The sequence below is a fragment of the Calliphora vicina genome, chromosome 1, assembly GCF_958450345.1.
Source record: "Calliphora vicina chromosome 1, idCalVici1.1, whole genome shotgun sequence".
Taxonomy (NCBI): domain Eukaryota; kingdom Metazoa; phylum Arthropoda; class Insecta; order Diptera; family Calliphoridae; genus Calliphora; species Calliphora vicina.
The window spans coordinates 166,445,804-166,467,327 of record NC_088780.1 but is presented as its reverse complement, the minus strand read 5'-3'; the positions used below and the strand labels follow the sequence as shown (position 1 = coordinate 166,467,327).

Sequence of the window (21,524 nt, the reverse complement as noted above, 5' to 3'; positions counted from 1 at the left end):
AAAATTTAAAATTTAAAAAAAAAAATTTTTAAATTTAAAAAAAAAAAATTTTAAATTTAAAAAAAAAATTTTAAATTTAAAAAAAAAAAATTTAAATTTAAAAAAAAAAATTAAAATAACAATCGAAAAATTTTTTTTTCCAAAAAATTCAAAAAACAACTGAAAAAAAAATTAAATTTTGTTTACCTAAAAATATTTAAAATTTTGAAGTATAATTTGGTGAAGGGTATATAAGATTCGGCACAGCCGAATATAGCACTCTTACTTGTTAATATAACTATTGTTTATGTGTATTATGCAAATTATTTGTAAAATAAACTATGCATAAAGATGAACTTAATTTATTTTTTTGTTTTGTTTTGATATGTGTGTTTTTGTATTTTATTGTATTTATTATCTAATATTATTATGTTTGAAATCTTGTTTTACAAGGCTTTTAATCTTGTCTGTTTGTATTTTTTGGCTAATTTAAACAGCAGGCAAATTGTTAAATTGATATGACATAATTTACACACGTTTGAATGCGTTTTAAATTATGTATTTATGTTTGCAGCGGCTTCTCAATTTCTTTATAAATTCGAATATGACGTGTTTAACTGCAATGATAGTTAGAGAATTTAATATTATTAATATGAAAGTATTTATGACAAAACAATTGATTTACTAATTGAGTTGAAATAGTTCTAGAATTTGCTTACAAACTACATGTATTTGTAGGAAGGAAGAGTTTTCAATATTTACCCCTATACCGTCAAACTTTGATTTTGATTTTTTTTCATATGTTTTCATATTTTCTTGTGATTGACGTTATAAGAATTGTATAATTTATTTTCTAATGAGTGTACCCTTTATTGTTGTGTCGTGGTTCCATGTAGTTAAAACTAGGGTTGTCAATTATTCGTGTTTAATTTTATTAGAATTAAAGTTTATGATTTTTAAAAGATGATTTTTAAAATATTCGATTATTCGACAATAATTGATTGAATACAGTTTTCTTCTAAATTAAAAAATGTTATTCATTCGATTAAAAAATAATTTTTTTCCTCGATTATTCGAATAATTTTTATTCGATTGACAACCCTAGTTGAAACCAAACGATTTTGGCAATATTTAAGCAAAGTTCATTACAATAGTTATCAAATGGTTCTATAATATTTTCAACTTTCGTACAAGCTGATTTTAATTTTTTTGAGATTTATGTAACATATTTCAAATATTATTGAAATTATTTATTATTGTTATATTTATAATTGTATTAAGATCAAATACTATTTTTTGAGATTCCTGGCGAATTTTCCACCTTTATTTGCAAATGATTTATTTCATAAACAATTTTTTAATAAAAATCTAAATAGCTAAACTATTGTCTATAAAAAATAACCTACTAAAAATGTATGTTTCTTCTCAATATTTAACAGTTTCTTTAGAATTCAATTGTGTTAAAATTAATTTTGTTTCTTTTATAAATATAAACAACATCTCCCCCACTGTGAATTGAAAAAAACAAAACTGAAAACATGTGTCAGTAACACAGAAGATATCAGCCAGCCAGCCAAATCAACCCACCAAACCAACGATCAACAAATGGGTTGTTGCAATGAAATTGAAAACTTTTTTTTACAATTTGTTTCCCTACTTTGCTACACGAAAAACAAAATTCTCTGCTGATGTATTCGATAAATTTTAAAAAATCCCAGCAGTTCTGGATGATTTTCATGAACTAGTGACTAATAGGTACATAAGTGCCTGTTCTAAGCTGACCCCTTGTTGCTTGACCCTTTTTGATTACAAAGATACTGTCTGATAGCTGGTCCCAAGTATAAAACAAGTAAGAAAGTATGGTCAGTCAAGCCCGACCATATAATACCCTACACTAAGTAAAAGAGCAAAAACATATTTCTTTTAAAATTTCAATAATTTATATTTTTGAGTGATTTTCGGAAGTGGGCCTTATATGGGGGCTATGTCCAATTATGGACCGATCACAATGAAATTAGGTCGTGTGATTTATGTCTCTATGAAAGTTTACTATGTTGAATTTTGTGGGTATATCAACATTTTTAAGCGATTTGTGCACGTTAAAGTGATTTTCGGAAGCGGTTCTATATGGGAGGTATGACTAATTATGGACCAATCGTAACAAAATTTGGTGACATGAATGTTGTATATATAAAACTTATTTGGAGCGCAATTTGTGGAGATACATATATAAATTAAACATTTATGACCGATAAAGTCCAATTTCGGAAGGACATTTGTATGGGGGCTAGGTGAAATAATGGACCGATTTCAGCCAGTTTCAATAGACTTGGTCCCTGGGCCAAAAAAATAACATGTACCAAATTTTATCGAAATATCTTCAAAATTGTGACCTGTACTATGCGCACAAGGTTTACATGGACAGCCAGCCAGCCGACCAGACGGACTCAGAAAGTGATTCTAAGTCGATCGGTGTACTTTAATCTTCTTTCAAAGGCTTTTATTTAAATAGAATTCTTTAATCGTTAAATTAATTCATAAACTTGTAAAACAATGCATAAAATTTGTATTAATTCAATTCTAATCAAAATCTAATTGAAGAAAAATGTAATCATTCAAAACATGTTTAAAGCTATTTTGTAATGGATTTGAATTAAGGAACATTTTAATGATTCCATAAGTAATTGATTCTCATAGGAATGAATTCAATAAATTTGAAGGACAAATTAATTAAGTCTATGAATTAATTTATAATGAATTCATTACCGCAATGGTTAAGAGATACAGTTTAATTTGAGTTCGAAAATGGAATTAAGAATTAATTCTATCGAGTCTTTGCTTATAAGTGCAAGTTCTTTCGATTTTAATATTTTCTGGAAATAGGTCAAATCAAACAATAAACCAGCGTTTCCTAATTTATGTGATTTTGTAAATGTCTTAATAGTTTTACAAAATTCATCAGTATTTTTAGTCAAATAAATATAAATAAAAGTAAGACAAGAAATTCTTTGAGACAAAAACCGTTGAAAAATTTTTAATTTATTCGATATTATTTAAAGAAATAAAATTTTTATAAAAAAATTTAATTGAATGAATACATGATTTTAGTCTTGACGATTTTATGATGAGCCTAACAGCACTGACATAGTCAGTTACGTCAGCTAAGCCGAGTCTAAGTCAGTTAAAAATACATCCTATAACGGACTCTTTGTAAACAAACCTTCCTCCGACTACTCTAAAAAAGATTATTTCCAGTACAAAATAAACAAGTGACTACAATTTAATTTTTACTTAATCAAAAATAAAATAAACTGTATGAGAATTATATCAACACAAATTAAATGTTTAAATTGACTACACTCTAGATTACACTTAAGTGACAATTGACTTCAGGCTAGATTACCTGGGATGTATAAAGTAAGCAATTGACTTCAAATGACCCAAAATATATAAATTGAAGTCAGCCAGTGATCAGATATTAGTGACAATTTCTATCTCTAAGGGCACTGCTACACGTTCAATATATATTGTGATATTTGAATCGCGATCCATTGAAATGGATCACGCAAAATGAGGTTATTCTGCGATTTGGATCGCGATCCATCAATACCGTATACTACACGTTCAATAAATATCGCGATACTGGATCGCGGTCAATATATATATTGAACGTGTAGCAGTGCCCTAAGGGCTACATTGATTACTTGTAAAACTGCAGGGATATATTTCAATGAATATTGTATGTATTTACAAGAACATTAATCTTCTGATCTCCATGGATGTGGTGGATAGATGGATGGATGAATGGATGGATGTACTTTTTTATGTATGAATGTATAAATTACTTTTGGGCATCAAACTCGAGTGGTTGGTGGTAACAGAACTAATATTTTTTTTTGCTGAATTCAATGATGGGGTCGTTTTCTTTTTTTTTACATTAATAACCAAGTTTTCTTGATGTTTTTTCACTAGGCCATAAAATTGTTTCGAATTTAAAGAAAATGAAAAATTAAAAATTTTAATAAAGATATTTGTTTAACCAACAATTTCTTAATTAAGTGCTGTAATCAATTGGGCAGATATTTAATACAATATACGTGAATTTATAATGCAAATAAGGGAATGTACAAATGTTGATGTTTATCAAAAAGTGTAAAACAAATTTTGTTAAATAATCATCATAAATGTAGACGTTTCTGATTAAATTGTTTACTTTGGATAAGTTCATATGTGTTTGGCAACAATTTAATTATTTATTGATAAATATTTGCAAAACAAATATAAAAATAAAAAACATAAACAAACAAATTGTTTGTGATAAAATATAAATAAAATATTTATCAAAATATAATTGTTAGCGTAAGAAATAGTTTGTCATATAATTAATTAAAATGATATAACTTTGTCTGAAATATTCAAATTAATTTCTGTTCTTCAATTGTTATAACATTAATTCAAGACGAGAACAAAACGTTGGCAGAATTACAAACACAAATTTGTTCATATGAATTTTCATAGTTTTCTTTGTAATTTTTAAAAATGGCGGTCTTTTCGTATGAAAATTGCATTTATTGTCTGATATATTTGTGCAAACAATTCCCTGCAGTTAAGGAAGTATTCAATGTATCCCATATAGACAATAATGTCTGATCGATCACCTAAGGCTGACTTCAATATATATTATTTGGGTCATTTGACACGTATGTGATCATTGCAGTGAGCAGTTAATTGATTACTTTATATATCCCATGTAACCTAGCGTGAAGTCAATTGTCACTTTAGTGTCTCCAAGTAATCTAGTGTGTAATCACTTTAAACGTTTATTTTGTACTGCACTTTAGAAAGTAGTTATTTTACCTACCAAAAGTAGAGTTGTCGGAGGAGAGTTGTGAGTTGTGTCTTTTTAACTGACTATTTGAGGTCAATCCCTCTAACCAGCAAACTTTAAAAAACTAAACATAAATTGTCGAATAAACTCAGAACAGCCATCAGAAACTAATTTTCCAATTAAGTATAGGAACCTGGTGCCTCAGGGCATTGTTGCCGGTTTAAGCAACGTTTCCGCAAACACCGAAAACGATATTCCATACATTTGCACCGAAAAAAGTTCGTTTCAGAAATCGGCAACGAAAATTGGATACGAAACGGCACCGATCAGTAACGAAAAACCTATCATTTGGGGACGGAACGAAAACAACTTCAAGTAAGTTGTTTTCGGTGCTGTAGCAACGAAATTATTTCAATTATTTTTTATTTCAAATTTAAAGAATATCAAAATGAATAAAAACAAATAAGAGAGCTATATTCGGCTGTGCCGAATCTTATATACCCTTCACCAAATTATACTTAAAAATATTTTTATTTAAACAAAATCCAAATTTTTTTTTTAATGTTTTAAAATTTTAAAAAATTGTTTTTTTAATTTTTTTTAAAAAAGTTTTTTCAAAACTTTTTTTTTTAAATTTCTTTAATTAAATTTTTTGGAAAAAGAATTAATGACAAAAAAAATTTTTTTGATGAAAAAAAAATTCGGGTTAAAAAATATTTTTTTTCGATTTTGATCCATTGTATGTCCAACTTACTTTGGTCTTATATACGTCGTTGCAAAGGTCTTTGAAATATGTATCATTAGATATCCATATTGTCTACATTAATGACTTAGTAATCCAGATATAGGTCAAAAATCGAGGTTGTCCTAGTTTTTTCCTTATATCTCAGCCATTTGTGGACCGATTTTCTCGATTTTAAATAGCGACGAGCCGGAAGAATTTCGGAGATATTGATGTATGAATCGAGTATGTAAGTTTTTTTGGGGGCTTCGGAAAGTTGATTTCAACACACAGACGGACAGACGGACATGGCTATATCGATTCCGCTATCTATAACCATCCAGAATATATGTATATACTTTATGGGGTCGCAAATGAAAAATGTGGAAATTACAAACGGAATGACAAACTTATATATACCCTTGCCACTCATGGTGAAGGGTATAAAAATAAATTTTCTTTATTGGAAGAGGAAAAAATAATAGATTTTGTCAAAAATTATGAAATTTTATGCCGCAACGCATCCAACTGAAATGAAAAACAATTCAGAAACGAGACGGTGACGAACACCAACGTTTTTCAGTTTTCGTTATCGGCGCCGATTACGGTGTATGCGGAAACCCAGCGTTAGGTGTAAAGAACAATAATTATGATAGGATTTTATTGAAAAACTAATGAAAAAGAACTAATAAAAAATATTTCGAATAGATCGGGCAACTAAAAGTTAGTAAAACTATGATTTAAAAAAAATGACACGCAAAATTTCACGTACTAAAATTTTGACATCACTCACAAAACAGCTGACAGAACAAAAACTAAAAGTCAGAATGCATTTCGACCTTAGAGGGAAATGTTAACAAATCTGTAACTAAAGTCACAGTTAAATTTAAAAAAAAAATTATAATTACTTTTTGAGATAATTGGCATGCCTTGAGACACTCTTGCTAATACTCCTACATGTTAAAATAACTAATTACATAGCTGATCAAGTAACCATTTAGGTAGCTAGTAAGGTAACTGACTATATATAAGCGGTATGTGAATCCAATGCGTTGACTACTTTGGAGCAGCTATCAGAGAGTCTCATTGTAATCAAAAAGGATCATGCTCACGTAACTACATAGGTAACTAGTTGTCACCACAACTGATAGGTAAAATCACTAGTTCGGGACAGTCACAAATAACGGTTGGGATATTCTGACAACGTTGTTCGAATAAGAAAAAAAACATCTACCAGAATTGTTCACACGAAACAAAGTCGTGTGCGGACGAAAGAATGGTTCGCTAATGTCAATTTATAGGATTTAAATATTTTATAATAATCACCAAAAACATTTCATTTTGATTTTCATCGTGTGTCACGTTCGCAATCGTAAGTGAATCAGGCATAAATCAAGATCATGACAACAGGGGGCAAATCACGGCATTCGATATCGAGTGCACGTTCGTGTAGAGAAAAATTTCGATGGCTGCAATGTTTTGGATCACTATTTACTACTATTATTTACTACTATTTTTTACATTGCTGAAGCATATGACAATAAGAAAAACAAAACAAAAAAGGAAAACAAAATAAATAAATTTGTGATAAATTGTTAAACTGTGAAAAAAATGCATAAAACTTTTAATAAAAATGGATGTAAATGTTTTTTGTATTCCTCATCATCAGCCAGTGGCAAATTTCAGAATGTTTTTTACTTTGATTAGCACAAAGTACCATGTGCAAAGTTGTGAAAAACGTAAACAAAATACAAAACAAATTGTGGCCCAAAATTTTACAATTTTAGTAAAATATTTATATTTTTTACACTAATTTTGAGAAAATATCAGAAAAATACGTATATTTTTGTTTATTTATTATTTTACTTCATTGTTTTGGTTGATTTGTTTACTTTTAACACAAAACGGCAGTGTTTGTTTGTTTTTGATAAGATCCACGTTAACTACATTTCGATGACAAACTACTCGATTTCGAATGCGGTGATTTGGCCCCAGACCAATTCAGTGTTACCGCAAGGTCCCATTATTTCTCCTACTATTATTCATTATCTTTCTAAATTCATTTGCAGATGATAGCAACATTTGCCATTCATATTCATTTAACAATAGACCCAGCATGCCGAAGATTGGGACAATGAGGTAAAATATGAATGATGTACTTAATCAACATCTTGTGACAATCTCTGAATGGGATTGTGCCAATAGAGTTGATTTTAATGCAAACTAGTTGACAGCCCCGGCTTCGCCCGGTAGCATTTACTAATGTTAGTTGTTCAAGTTTCTACAACCCACATACACCTGCCTGTTCTTATTTGCAAATACAATATCTAAATTTGTACTGCTTTTCTATTACAGTTGACTGGACCCAAAAAAAAAAAAAGAATTCCGAGTTTTACCAGGAATTTTTGAATTTTACAAACCATCTCCTGAAAATTTCGAATCGAATAAAAAAAAATCAGCCAAATCGCTCCAGCCGTTCTCACGTGATGCCATTACATACATGGACCATTTCATTTTTATATATATAGATAAGATCCAATTAACACACAAACGCAGGACAGAACATGTTGATTCCTCTGTTTTTATGCGTGGCGTAAACATTAAAGAATCAAAAGCTCTTGATTTTCTAGGCATGAGAATTCCAATACGTGAGAGAATTAATACATTTTCAACTGAATTAATTGTTGCTATGCATCACTTTTAATTTATTATTAAAACCCATTGAAATTACCCATAAATGTATGAATAAGTTCTCTAATATAATTAACCTCGAATTTTAAATATTATCCCCCCCCGAGATCATTAATCATTTGTTGTTACGTTGTAATTTTAATGCAGCTTTTCTAATTTAATTACTTGTAATTTAAATGTAAAACAATTAAATTAATTAAATTTTTGTAAACGAAACACATGCAAAGGTTCAAATTAAAAGATTATAACATGAAATTTAGTTTGAAACATTTTCAAAATTTTAAAACTAACAACAACTTAGTTTTAATGAATATTTTAACAAAGCAACATTGTTAAATTAAAATGTTTATTTAAAAACGCAATGCACATAAGCCTACACTAATTGTAAGACTAAATTTTCCAAAAAAAAAAAAACAAAAATGTATTTTTATACTAAACACATGGCTGTAGTTTCAAGTGATTTTTCTCTCTATTATTTGCAGTAAATGAGAGGGACTCTTAATTCAAAAATAATAAACTTATCACCATATTTACAATAATTTAAAAAAATATATAAGTTTAGAAATCGTTAAACAAATTTTGAAAATTTCATAAACCTTTAATAAATTGAAATATTAGTTATGAATATGACAGATGGAATGCGTAATAAGTTAAAACTTTGACAGCCAGCTGATAGGAAAAGTGAAAAAATGTAGTAGCTGGCAATTAAGTGAATACAAACAACAGTCAAAAAAAATAAATTTAGCCGGATTTATTTTAATGAATAGACAGACAGATAGACTTTTGATAACTTTTATTTTATTTGCACAATTTAGTTTATTATTATTTTAACACTTTTAATTTCTTTAGAAAACACATACAAGTAAATAATAATAGTAAAACTAAAATCCGGTAAAATTAAAACATAAATTCGCAACGCTTGAATTTTAATAAAAATTAAAACTTAAACAACATACGTTTGAATGATTTTATGTGTTAATTTTTGTAAAATATTTTTTTGTAACTATTGTTTTGCATTTCCATTGAAGTTTTATTTAGTTTTATTTAATTTTCTCTTTTTTTGTTTTCTAAAAAACAACTTTAAAATTATAAAAACAAACATCAAAAACAATTGTGTGAATAAATAATTTTCAAGGTTGTTAAACAAAATACAAACACACAAACAATTGAGTTAAATTAATGCAGAAAAAGCTTTTAAATTAAAGTTAAATATTAATCAAAAGAAATGTTAAAGAATGCCATTTCTATGCAACAATTCAAATCCTATGCCGCCACGAATTAATCAGAAAAAATTACAAAATCTATTTTATGTTTTACACATGAAATCAAAACTTATATTTTTGTGATACAAAATGTTTAAAACAATTAGAGCAAAGAAAAAATAGAAAAAAAAACTACATTTATAAAACACATTCAATTCGGCTGAATTGCAGTTACATTTACGATTTTGAATTTTATTTTATATATTTCTTTTTTTTTAATAGAAATCAATGTTTAACCTTCAATCGTTTAGAATGAAATTGTTACTGCACTTTGGTTTGTTGTTTTCTACATTAATAAAGAGCACAAATATCGATAAATCAAGTTTAAATATGCAGTAACAAACACAGTGTATAATAGATAAACTGTAACAACAAATGAAAAATGTTTAAATAAAACAATAATAGAGATAGACAATAATTGGTACTTGAACTAAAAAAAAAGCTCTAGAGCCCCCCATCAAGTACATTTTTATATCGAGGGATGTTACGGTGTATGAATCATGGATCACTCAAAATTAGAGACTAAAGTGTATGACTCATTATCCAAAATTTGACAGGTTTCTCTGAAACTTAAAGCATATCGTTACTAGGTAAAGGTTGTCTCAGTAAGAGAGCAATTTTTCAATTTAGTGCATTTTTTGTGCAAGTGCCTTATGCCGGTTATTAAAAATGGAGCGCTTTACGAAAGAACAGCGCGTTATAATTGTGAAAACTTATTACAAAAATTTGGAAAGTTATGCTGAGACCGTTCGCAAACTTCGAGGATTTTTTTCAAAATTTAAAATTTAAATTTTTAAATTCCTGTAACTCGGAAATTATAAGAGATAAATAGCACACGCAAGCATGTTTTTCCAAAAATATAAAAATCTTTGAAATCGGAAAAAATGGCACGTGTTTAAAAATGTTACATGTCGAAGGTACCCTACTTTGAGCCCCCTTAGCACCGCCCCACACTGGTTCAAGGGCGACATTAATTAATTTTTTGTATGTCTTCTGATCTACCTGATTTTTCTACATTTTGTAATAAACAGTCTAATTATCATGTACCAAAAATATTAGCCTTATTCTTTATTACTTTTTTGTCCAGAGACATTCAAAGGTGACCTAAGTGAATGCGTTTGAAATGACCGTATCGAGCAAAATTAAAAAAAATAAATCAATAAACCTAAATATCTCTTCAACTAATATAGATAATCTATTCGGCACAGCCGAATATAACTCTCTTATTTGGTTTTTCTTAAACTTTAATGCATAAAAAACGATAAAATTTACCATATTTGTATTGAAAACCAGTAAATTTGAATTCATCTCAAATATATAATTTATGTTTGGTAAAGGGAGATATTTTTTAAAACATAAATGACAAACTGAAATTTCCTTTGTATATTAGACATGAATTTATTCAGATTTTAAAGTTAAGTTGTAAAATTTTTCAAAAAACACTAATGTTTGTTTTACTTGGTACTTTTCTGTCATAAGTCGTATTACAAAAATTTTACAATTGTACCAAACTGATTTGAGACAACATGTAAGTAAGCATATGATAATTTTTTTTTAAAAGGTAAGTAGGAAGAAAAATAAAAACAATCATGCGATCCATAAATAATAAATGCAAATTTTTTGGTTTATTACAAAAATTGATTGCTAAAAATTAAATTTTAAAAGGTTTTTTGGGTTGTAATAAATAAAGCAACAAAAAAATAGTAGAATTTTACAAAAAGTAACTCTAGTAATTTTGGTACATGCTTTTTGTATGACAAGAACAAAACAAACAAATAAAAATAAAAACAAATATGTATGAATGTAATTTGTATTTCCTCTATGGCCATTTTTAATATGCATTAAAGCAACAATTTCTGTGCTTATGATAAGAATAAATAAAAACAACAACAACAGCAGCAGCAACAACTATACAAATACTACCGGAAAAGGGTGTCATAGTCATGAGAAATTGTATATATAAACATTGTTTAATTTTGATTGCCCTTTGTTTCTCCCATTGAGAAGATGGCTGGTATGGTTGTGGCTATTGTTTTTGTTGTTAAAGCACTGAACATACCTTTAAAGTAGAATAAAAAATATATATATAAAAAAACAATAAAGCAGCAGCACATCAACATCAAAACTGTCAATATGCCTGTCTATTGATTTTTTATTTACAAACAACAAACGAGGAGAATAATTTTAAAGCACCAGAGTCAGTAAATACAAGAAGAAGAACAAATAAAACAACAACAAACATTTTTGTCAACTATGTATTTTAGTAAATATGTATGTTTGAATGGAAAGTAAATGAAATGAATCAAGCGCAACAAAATCCAAATGATTTTAAAATAGAAATGTCAAATGTAGAAGGGGTAAATATCCAAGAGACCCCAATAAAATAATGGAATTGGTTAAACATTTATGTTGCCTTATTTATAGGCATATGAACATGATTTCGTCTATAATAATTTTGTGGTTATGTTATTTAAATTTTCGATAATTATACCGATATCTTATTATATAATAACATACAAAATTATTCAGCTGTTCTAGTTTTTTATTAAGCAAAATTTCAATCACACAAATCAATGCTTTATCAGCGCATTCTTTTTATTAACAAAAAAAAAAACGTTAAACGTTCTAAAAATCCATAAATAGCAAAAACCTAAATAACTTTCAGAATACACGAGTACGCAAAAAAGAAGCAAAATATGAATCATGTGGTAAAATAATATAGAATTATTATTTGTACAAACCATATTAATGGCCCTTGCAATTTCTGTGCGTGTACATATTTTGAAGAAAATAATAGCAGTTCAATTCAATAATAAAAACTATGGCAGCCAGCAATTCATTTTACACCCCCCTCCACCACTGCCTTTCTACTTTAACATTTAAAATCCAATAAAATGAAAGAAATAAAAAAAAAACAATTCAAGTATTTAAATTGTTTATAACCTTCATTTGGTTTTGTTGCTTTAAAAAAAAAACAATTAAAAGAAATTAATAAACTTTTTTTCAATTGGGTGTTTATTGGTTGTGTAATAAACCAGCCAGCCAACGTTCAATTTATTGATATTCTCTATTATTTCTTGCAACAATTTGAATTTAAAAAATATATATTAACAATAACCAGAAGAAATAGTAGTAAGAGGGAGTTAATAATAATTAATAACCATCTAATCATATCTATTATATAAATTAGCAAAATATGTAGTGGTACAAACAGTGTTGTATTCTAACGAGAGTTGTATTCAATCTAAATAGAAACAAAATGATTTTAATAAAGCCAAAATTCTTAAGCTGTTAAGTTTGGATATAACGAAACGACTGAGCAATTGAATCGTTTATTTCAAAAACCAGTCAAGCAACAAAAAACTTCCTAGTGACCTACAAATTACATTTACAAAATTGATATTTTTTTCTTTGAAAGTTATGCATTTATGTAACTTTTTCACAAACATAAAACTTTTTTTAACATATATTTAAAAAATAATATAAAGTTTGAACTTGACTGGTTTTTGAAAAAAACAACCATCACTATTGTAATTGTCATACGAAATATTTTTCTAATTTTATTAGGAACTTCAAAAGTAAAAAGACAGTTGAACTTTTTAAAGAATTTTACATCATATGCAAATATACAAAATTGTTCTGAAATAACTACTTGTCTATACACTCGCTCTAGAGTCCATTTTATGTCATTGAAAAATATTCCGATTAAACACTTAATAGCCTACCAGTAGGGTTTTAGATTTTGTAAATCATTTATTTTTTACACATTTATTGAGACCTACAATATTTATAGAACAAAAGTAGAATAGGACCAGTCAAGCGCTGTCACTTGACTTATTTCTGCACTAAACACGGAATTCCAGGCTTTGCTTCAGCATAATAGAGGGCAGTATTTATTTTTTTTGCATTAAACGATGCATTTACCTTTACAAAACAAAAATTGCCATTAACTTTATTTTTGATTTTTTGTTGCTTGACTGGTTTTTGAAATAAACGTTTAAATTTTGTTCAAAAATTATTACAAAATCATAGGGACCAAAGAAATAGTATTTTTATAAATTGTGTTTGTCTTAAGCAAACTTCACTGTATATTTAATTGCATTTAATTGTGATATAACTTAGTGATTAATTATTTACTAAAACAAAGCCATATTGCTTTGTCTAATGATAATGATATTCAGTTATTGCCTTTCGATGATTCAATTGCATTACTAATCTCTGCAATTAGATGCTATTTCAGTTGAGTGTGTCACTATTATTACACTTTTATTTATATAACATTTTAAACGTGTAAAAATATTGACATACAAATTTTTTAAAAATATTTTAATACAAACAGAGTTGTTTAAAGTTCTCTTCACAGCCAGACTCTAATTATTGACATAATAAATAGCCAGCGTTGCCAATTAAGCGCTTTTCAACAACCCGAAACTATAAAATTGACGTTTATAAACTTTTTGACAGTTGCCTTGTGATAAATGACTCTTGTTGAAAAAAGAATTTCAATAACTATTTCTTGCCAGAAATAACGAAGCTATTCGACCAAGCCGGTTGGCTCTCTCCAAATGTAAATGAGACAAAGATTATATTGCAACAAAATTTTGAAAGACAAGACTGATTGGAATAAATGTTTAAAACTCTTATTTAGTGGGGAGCATTTTTTTAAAATGTTGAGAAAAAATCGAAATTGTAAAATTAACCCTCTAACCCGCAAACCTTAAAAAACTTAAAAAAAGTTGTCGAATATTTTTTTTATGGTAATTATGATCCAATAAACTACGAACAGCCATCAGAAACTAATTTGCAAATTATGTTTACGAACCAGGTGCAAAAAGGTGAAGAATGCCTCAGGGCATTGGTGACGGTTTAGGTGTAAAAAACAATAATTATGATACGATTTTATAGAAAAACTACAGACACTTAGTTTATAAAAACGGAAACAGAAGTTAAATATTTTTTGTTCTAAATATTTTTTGAATATTTTTGTTTGTATAATATTTAAAATTTTTTCATTTTGACAATTTTATTGAAATATTGAAAAAAACAATTTGTTATTATAATTAATTTATTAAACTATTTTCCTGATGATGCTACACAAAGAGTAGCGAAATATTGAAAATAAATAAATATAATTATTTATAAAAAAAGTGACCTCAAGCTTAAATAAAAATAAACAAAATTACTAATAAAAAATATTTCGAATAGATCGGGCGATTAAAAGTTAGTAAAACTTTGATTTAAAAACAAAAAAAATGACACACAAAATTTCACGTGCTAAAATTATGACAATATCAAAATCACTCACAAAACAGCTAACAGAACAAAAACTAAAAGTCAGAATCGATCGAAACAAATAGTAGTCGGGCGGCGCAACGGTCTGCACTATAAAGCATGCAAGACAAAACTTCCCAAACACGAAATAGTTCTAAATAGTTTTTAACAGGTATTGTAACATGTGTCCGAGTGTTGTCATGACGGAATATTACAGTTTCAAATCTGGCCGCATATTTTGGGCGTTTTTCGGACAATGCTCATTTCAAACAAATCAGTTGCGTTCGGTACAGGTTCTCTATGATGGTCTGGCTAGATTTCAGCAGCTCATAATATATAGGACGCTTTTGCTGCGACCCAATACAGAGAATTATCTTATTGCAATGGATATTTGGCATTGGTGTCGATTCGGCTGGTTGGCGGGGCTTCACATACGATCTCTTTTGCTTATCGCAAGTAATGATGCAAAAATGATTTTCTTTTATAGCAGTATTTAAGACATACAAAATCGTCTTTCAAGGTCTCTCGGCTTAGGTATGGTACCCAATTTCCCTGCTTTTGAATGAATCCTGATGCTCACAAGCGTTTTAAAATTCCTGATTGAGTAGCTGCCAATTATTTTGCAAGCTCTTGTTGAGTTTGACAACAATCTTCATGGATTAATGCCTGCAATTCTTGGTCTTCAAACTTTTTTTGGCTGGCCTGGGCGATCTTTGTCTTCCGTGACAAAATCCACACTTCTGAATCGCACAAACAATCTCTCGCACATTGAAACCGATGGCAGACATTCACCATAAGCTTTGGTGAGCAATCGGTGAGCTTCAGTGGCTCTTTTTTCCGAAGCAAAAAATAACTTTGGCCCATAATCATAGTCAAACACTAAAGTCGGTTCTTTTTATAAAAACCTGCTTTTAATTATTTTGCAACTATAGTCAAAATTAAAGTATGCTTTAAATTGAACCGACTTTAACTGGGTGCCACCGCAAATGTAGAAAATGTTTTCATACAATATACAACAAAATACAGACAAGTGGCAACGCTGAACAGCTGACATAAAAAAATTAAAAAAAAAACAAAAAACGTAAACAATAAAAGTAACCGGGACAACTAAAGAAAAAAGTTGTTTGTTGTGGAAAAATTAAATATATAAGATGAATATCATAATTAGAATATTTTGGTACTAATTTTATTGATAACTGTTCAATAATTACAAAATCTCTACCAATATCTTGTAACTTAAAATTTTTTTACTTTCTGCCGAACTTTTTTACTTGGTGAAGAACAGCTGATGCTGTTGTTAAACGAGTTAATAACAGCTTCAGCTAGTTTTATATTTAAAGTCGACTTCAACGTCAGAAGTATACTTTAACTTGTCTATGATAGACCTAAAGTCCACTCTTGAGTAAAGTCGAGTTTAATTCTCTTATAGTATTCTTTATTTCTGACTATGATTATGGGCCTTTGTCTTTAGACTTTAATGTTCAATAACGAAATGAGAATAAATGACAGATATGTACCCTTCAAAATGACCTATAAGTTATTAAAAGCAAAAACCGTTATCAAAATCCCGCATTTTTAAATCATACACCCAATATTTGTTTAGTTAATAGAGTTAAACAAGAGTATATATTAATGTAATACTAAAAATATACAAATTACTTTGAATTTTGTTTCTGATTTTAATTTAATGTTTGAAAAAGTTTCCATTGTTTTGTCAACCATATACAATGGCCATTTCTAGAGATACTTAACATTTATATAAATCTATTAGGAAATCGTTATATTTGTTTTTAATTTTAAAAATTTCAATCAAGGTTACAATTATGTATATAAAAATGTTAAAGTTCTAATATTAATTGCAATAGTTTTGCGGAATTGTATTGAGTTTTTATTATAACTATATTTGGCAACAAAATACTATTTCAACTTGAAATCCTCTTGAATATTAAAAAAAATATATAACAAAATAAGCTTAATTGCAAAATAATTAGTGATTGAGGCAATTATATATAGAAAAAAAATCCCAAAATGGAAAAACTGCAAACTTTAACAGTTTTTTTTTGTTTTTGTTTTGCCACAAATTGAATCATACAATAAATACATAGATACATAAATAAATATAAATTTTTCTACGTAGTTTTTAAATCTGTTTGATTTTGAATTTTTTTTGTTAAATACAGGAAACACATGATTTTCTTTTTCTTTTTTTGTTGTGGTTGTTTTTGGGGAATTTAGCACATGCTAAATTAACAGAATATGTTCATTAAATTTAGCAAAACTATATTTATAAAGTGTTGGAAAATGTTCATTTCATGTGTTAACAACAATTTCAATATTAGCAACAACAACAGCAACACAAATTAGAGAAAATGTATTGCACGATCAGAAAAGAGACCCAAGAAATTGTTAATAAATTTAATTCTAAAAATTACAAAACACAAAAAACCTAAACACATCCAACGAAAGTTTTCTGTTAAAGGTTGCAAGAAAGCAAAATGTTAGAAATTTGTTTAAAAATACTTGCAATTGTCAATGTATTGAATAGAATTCAATTCAATTGTATTGAATTGAATTGTTTAAATGTTTTAATTTTGCAAATGTAATTGTAATCAAAATTTAAAAATAACTTTGGTTGGCTATTTAATTATGAAAGAGTGTGTGTGTGTGTGTATGTTTGTGTTTAGACAATAGATACATACATTTTCATACCATTTTCTATTCTATTCAATTATTTTTTACTTTAATTTGTTTAATCAAACCAGCAACAGCCATCCTAACAGATTCTATCTCTATTGTTTTTGGCCGAATAAACTTTGCACTTTCAGTTGCTGTATTTCTCTCTTTCTCTGTTTTGTTCGTCTTTTTTTACATGTTTTCCTTTCTTTATTCTTTCAATTTCTATTTGGCCAAGTGCCAGCATGATGGATGGATGGCTACACAAGGAGAAAAAAGAGCACACGAATGACATGAAACGAAAGATGTTGTGGTATTATAAATTTAAAACCAACTGCACCATTTCAAATTAAATAACAAAAAACAAAACAAAATAATTCAAATATTGATTGGGATTTTGTAAATATTTATTAAAATTTCTTTGATATATTTGTTAATATTTTAAAAATATTCATCAATTTTAACTTATTGAAAGATAAAAAATAATCAAATAAATTCTTACCTTTAAACGAGTTGATTTACTATTGAAATCATCTATAAAGAACGCTCGCAAACACACAATAGTGCTGTTTAATACTTGTTTTCTTCTCAACCAAACAAAGAAAATCTGAAATTGTAAAGAAAGAACAAACAAACAAATAAATATTTATAAATAACTACAATAAAAAGATAAGACTTCTTTCTATCATTCTTATAAATAGTAAGGATATTCACTTGCTTAACAACCTAACTTCCTGGACTTTTTCTAATTCCCAGGAAATGTCAAACAAAATCTGTTTAATCCCTGAGAAAATTTTTAATACTAAATTAAGACAAAAATAATCGGTCAAAATTCAATAATATATATAGATACGATAAGTCCCTGACTTTTTGAATTTCCCGGCTCTTAACTCCTGTCAACAGGCATCTGTCAGCTGACTTCTTTAACAAGCTGCGTCATTTAGTTTGTGTTTGACAGCCAGTGATAGCAGACTACCTCGTGACTGGAGGAGAACATTTAAACAAGTTATGCATTACTCAAACCATCACTCAAATTAATGCTAAGCTTGATAAATACTATGGAAATACTCGAAACAATTACAAATAATCACGATATGGTGTTTGCCGATCGGTGATTGACCATAGGCATCTCATATGGTTCAGTGGTTTAAATTTTGAATGATCACCTGGGTATGTGAAAGTTTTTTCGCAAGATGGCTGACGCGTTTGCTCCCAATCGGGTGCACAAAAGGGTATACATGTGAAGTTTCCATGCCAAAATCCATGAATTCTCCCTCTTCCGCCCTATTCTCCGGATTTAGCCCCGAGTGACTATATCTTGTGTCCAAACCTGAAGAAATGTTGTGTGACAATGTTCAACAGCAATATGGACGAGTATTTGCGCCACTTCGTAACCGTGAACGAAACTTGAATTCACCACATCTCGGAATGAATCGGCGCCAAGGATGGCCAGGTGGGTTTGTCAGCCAATAAAGTCATGGCGAAAGTCATTTCGGTATGAACATTGACAACGTTCTATGGCAAATATTATGCCAAATAATTGGGTCGATTTAACGAGAATTTGAACAAAAAATTTGGTCAAGAAAAAGTTTCTTTTTTCACAAGGAGACATATGCGTCATATGCGGTAAGTTTTGCTTTACTTCTTTAATTTGAAAAAAAGTACAGCTGAAGCACACCGTTTGCTCACCAAAGCTTATGGTGAATGTGTTCCATCGGTTTCAACGTGCGAGAGATGGTTTGTTCGGTTCAGAAGTGGTGATATTGACACGAAAGACAAAGATCGCCCAGGCCAGCCAAATAATGTTTGAAGACCAATAATTGTAGGCATTACTCCATGAAGATTGTTTTAAAACTCAACAATAGCTTGCAAAATCATTCGGAGCTACTCAAGCTGCAATTTCAAAACGGGTGAATCTTGCGAGCAGCAAGATTCATCTAAACTCAGGGAAATTGGGTACCATAAGAATTGAATCCAAGAGACCTTGAAAAACGATTTTGCATGTCCGAAATGATGCTTGATCGCTATAAAAGAAAATTATTTTAGCACCGAATCATTACAATAACCCGAAGCGTAAGAGATCGTATGTGAAGCCGGGCCAACCAGCCGAATCGACAAAGCCAAATATCCATGTCGATAAGGTAATTATCAGTATTTGGTGGGAGCAAAACGGTCCTATCTATTATAAGCTGCAGAAATCTGAATAGACCATCACAGGGAACCTGTACCGAACACAACCGATTCGTTTGAAGCGAGCATTAACCGCAAAACGCCCAGAATATGCGGCCAGACATGAAACCGTAATATTCCATCATGACAACGATCGGCCACATGTTGCTATTTAGAATCAAGTGGTTTGGAAGTTTTTCCTCCGCCGCTTTAAAGCCCAGACCGTGACCCGTCCAACTACTATTTGTTTCGATCTATGCAGAACGCTCTCTCTGGAATACGCTTCACTTTGGAGCAGAGTATCCGATATTGGCTTGATTCGTTTTTGGCCTCAAAAGATGAGCAGTTCTTTTGACTCGGCATCCATATGTTGCCAGAACGATGGGAAAAGGTCATAGCTGACAAAGGCCAAAACTTTGAATAAATTTATATTGAACAAATGTTTGAAAATAAAACCCAAAAATTTTAAAAAATCGTGCACATTTTTAAGTAATATACCAAATATATATCTGTATTTTGCTCGATGTCGAAATAAAAGTGAGTCGAAAAACAATCAGGTTTTAACTCACTTAACTTCGAGAAACAGACAGTCTCTAAATTGTATTTGATTTTATAATAATTAGTTAATTAGGTTACATCAAAAAAATATTAGCCCACAAATACTTCGATTATTTGAAAACAAAAACAATTGTGTTTCATTATTATTTATCAAATAAGTGTGAAAGTGAACACTTGAAGAAAATTGATAAACAAAAAAAACTAACAATAAATCGCAGTAAATAAACGAAGGAATTCTAACTAAAACAACGATTTCAATGTAAAATAATAAACAAAAAATTATATATAAATCAATAAGTGTATCAATATCTATCTATTTAATACTTGTTATGGAAATTGGTCAGTAATATTTTCAATGTTATCATCAGACATTAATTTTAATGATAAGAATTGACAACATTACACATTAACTAAATAAATACATTAGAGTGTATGTGAGCTGTCAAAATCAATGTAATGTTACAGTAATAAGAAAAACCTAGACTACAAATGCAGTAAGGATTTTGGGAAATATTAAGTTGACAGCTTAAAAAAACTACTTTTAATGCGGCGAAAATGTGAATTGAATTTGTTAAATTTTAAAATTAATTATGACTAATTTCAGAAATAATTTCTGTAATTCCATCAAAACAGATGCCATTGAAGAATTGATAAAATCATTAAACACAATGGCCCATAATCATAGTCAAAAATAAAGTACATTTTAAGAGAATTAAACTCGACTTTACTTAAGAGTGGACTTTAGGTCTATCATAGACAAGTTAAAGTATACATCTGACGCTAAAGTCGACTCTAAATATAAAACTAGCTGAAGTTGTTTTTAACTCGTTTAACAACAGCATCAGCTGTTCTTCGCCGAGTAAAAAAGTTCGTCACAAAGTAAAAAATGTTTAAGTTACAAGATATTGGTAGAGATTTTGCAATTATTGAACAGTTATCAATAAAATTAGTACCAAAATATCGTAATTATGATATTAATCTTATCTTTTCCATTTTTCCACAACAAACAACTTTCTTTCTTTAGATGTCCCGGTAACTTTTATTGTTTATGTTTTTTGGATTTTTTTTTTATTTTGTATGTTAGCTGTTCAGCGTTGCCACTTGTCTGTTTTTTGTTGTATATTGTATGAAAACATTTTCTACATTTGCGGTGGCACCCAGTTAAAGTCGGTTCAATTTAAAACATACTTTAATTTTGACTATGGTTGCAAATTAATAAAAAGCAGGTTTTTATTTTAAAGTTGTTTTTAAAAAGAACCGACTTTAGTGTTTGACTATGATTATGGGCCAATGTTGCAATAATATAATTAATTAAACCAATAGAGTTGCAAAATCCATAGCACGTTTTTGTGTTAACAGACCTGTCACACAT

The 21,524-nt window shown here is 28.9% G+C and overlaps 1 protein-coding gene across 1 annotated transcript in view; it reads right to left on the bottom strand.

The window, feature by feature from the left end:
* Window positions 1-21,524, bottom strand: part of Mical (Molecule interacting with CasL) — a 102,469-nt gene that overhangs the window by 70,968 nt on the left and 9,977 nt on the right. Inside the window, exon 2 of the mRNA XM_065498061.1 lies at window positions 17,928-18,032. The gene's annotated coding sequence lies outside the window, so the exon portion shown is untranslated. The remainder of the gene's footprint in view (window positions 1-17,927; window positions 18,033-21,524) is intronic.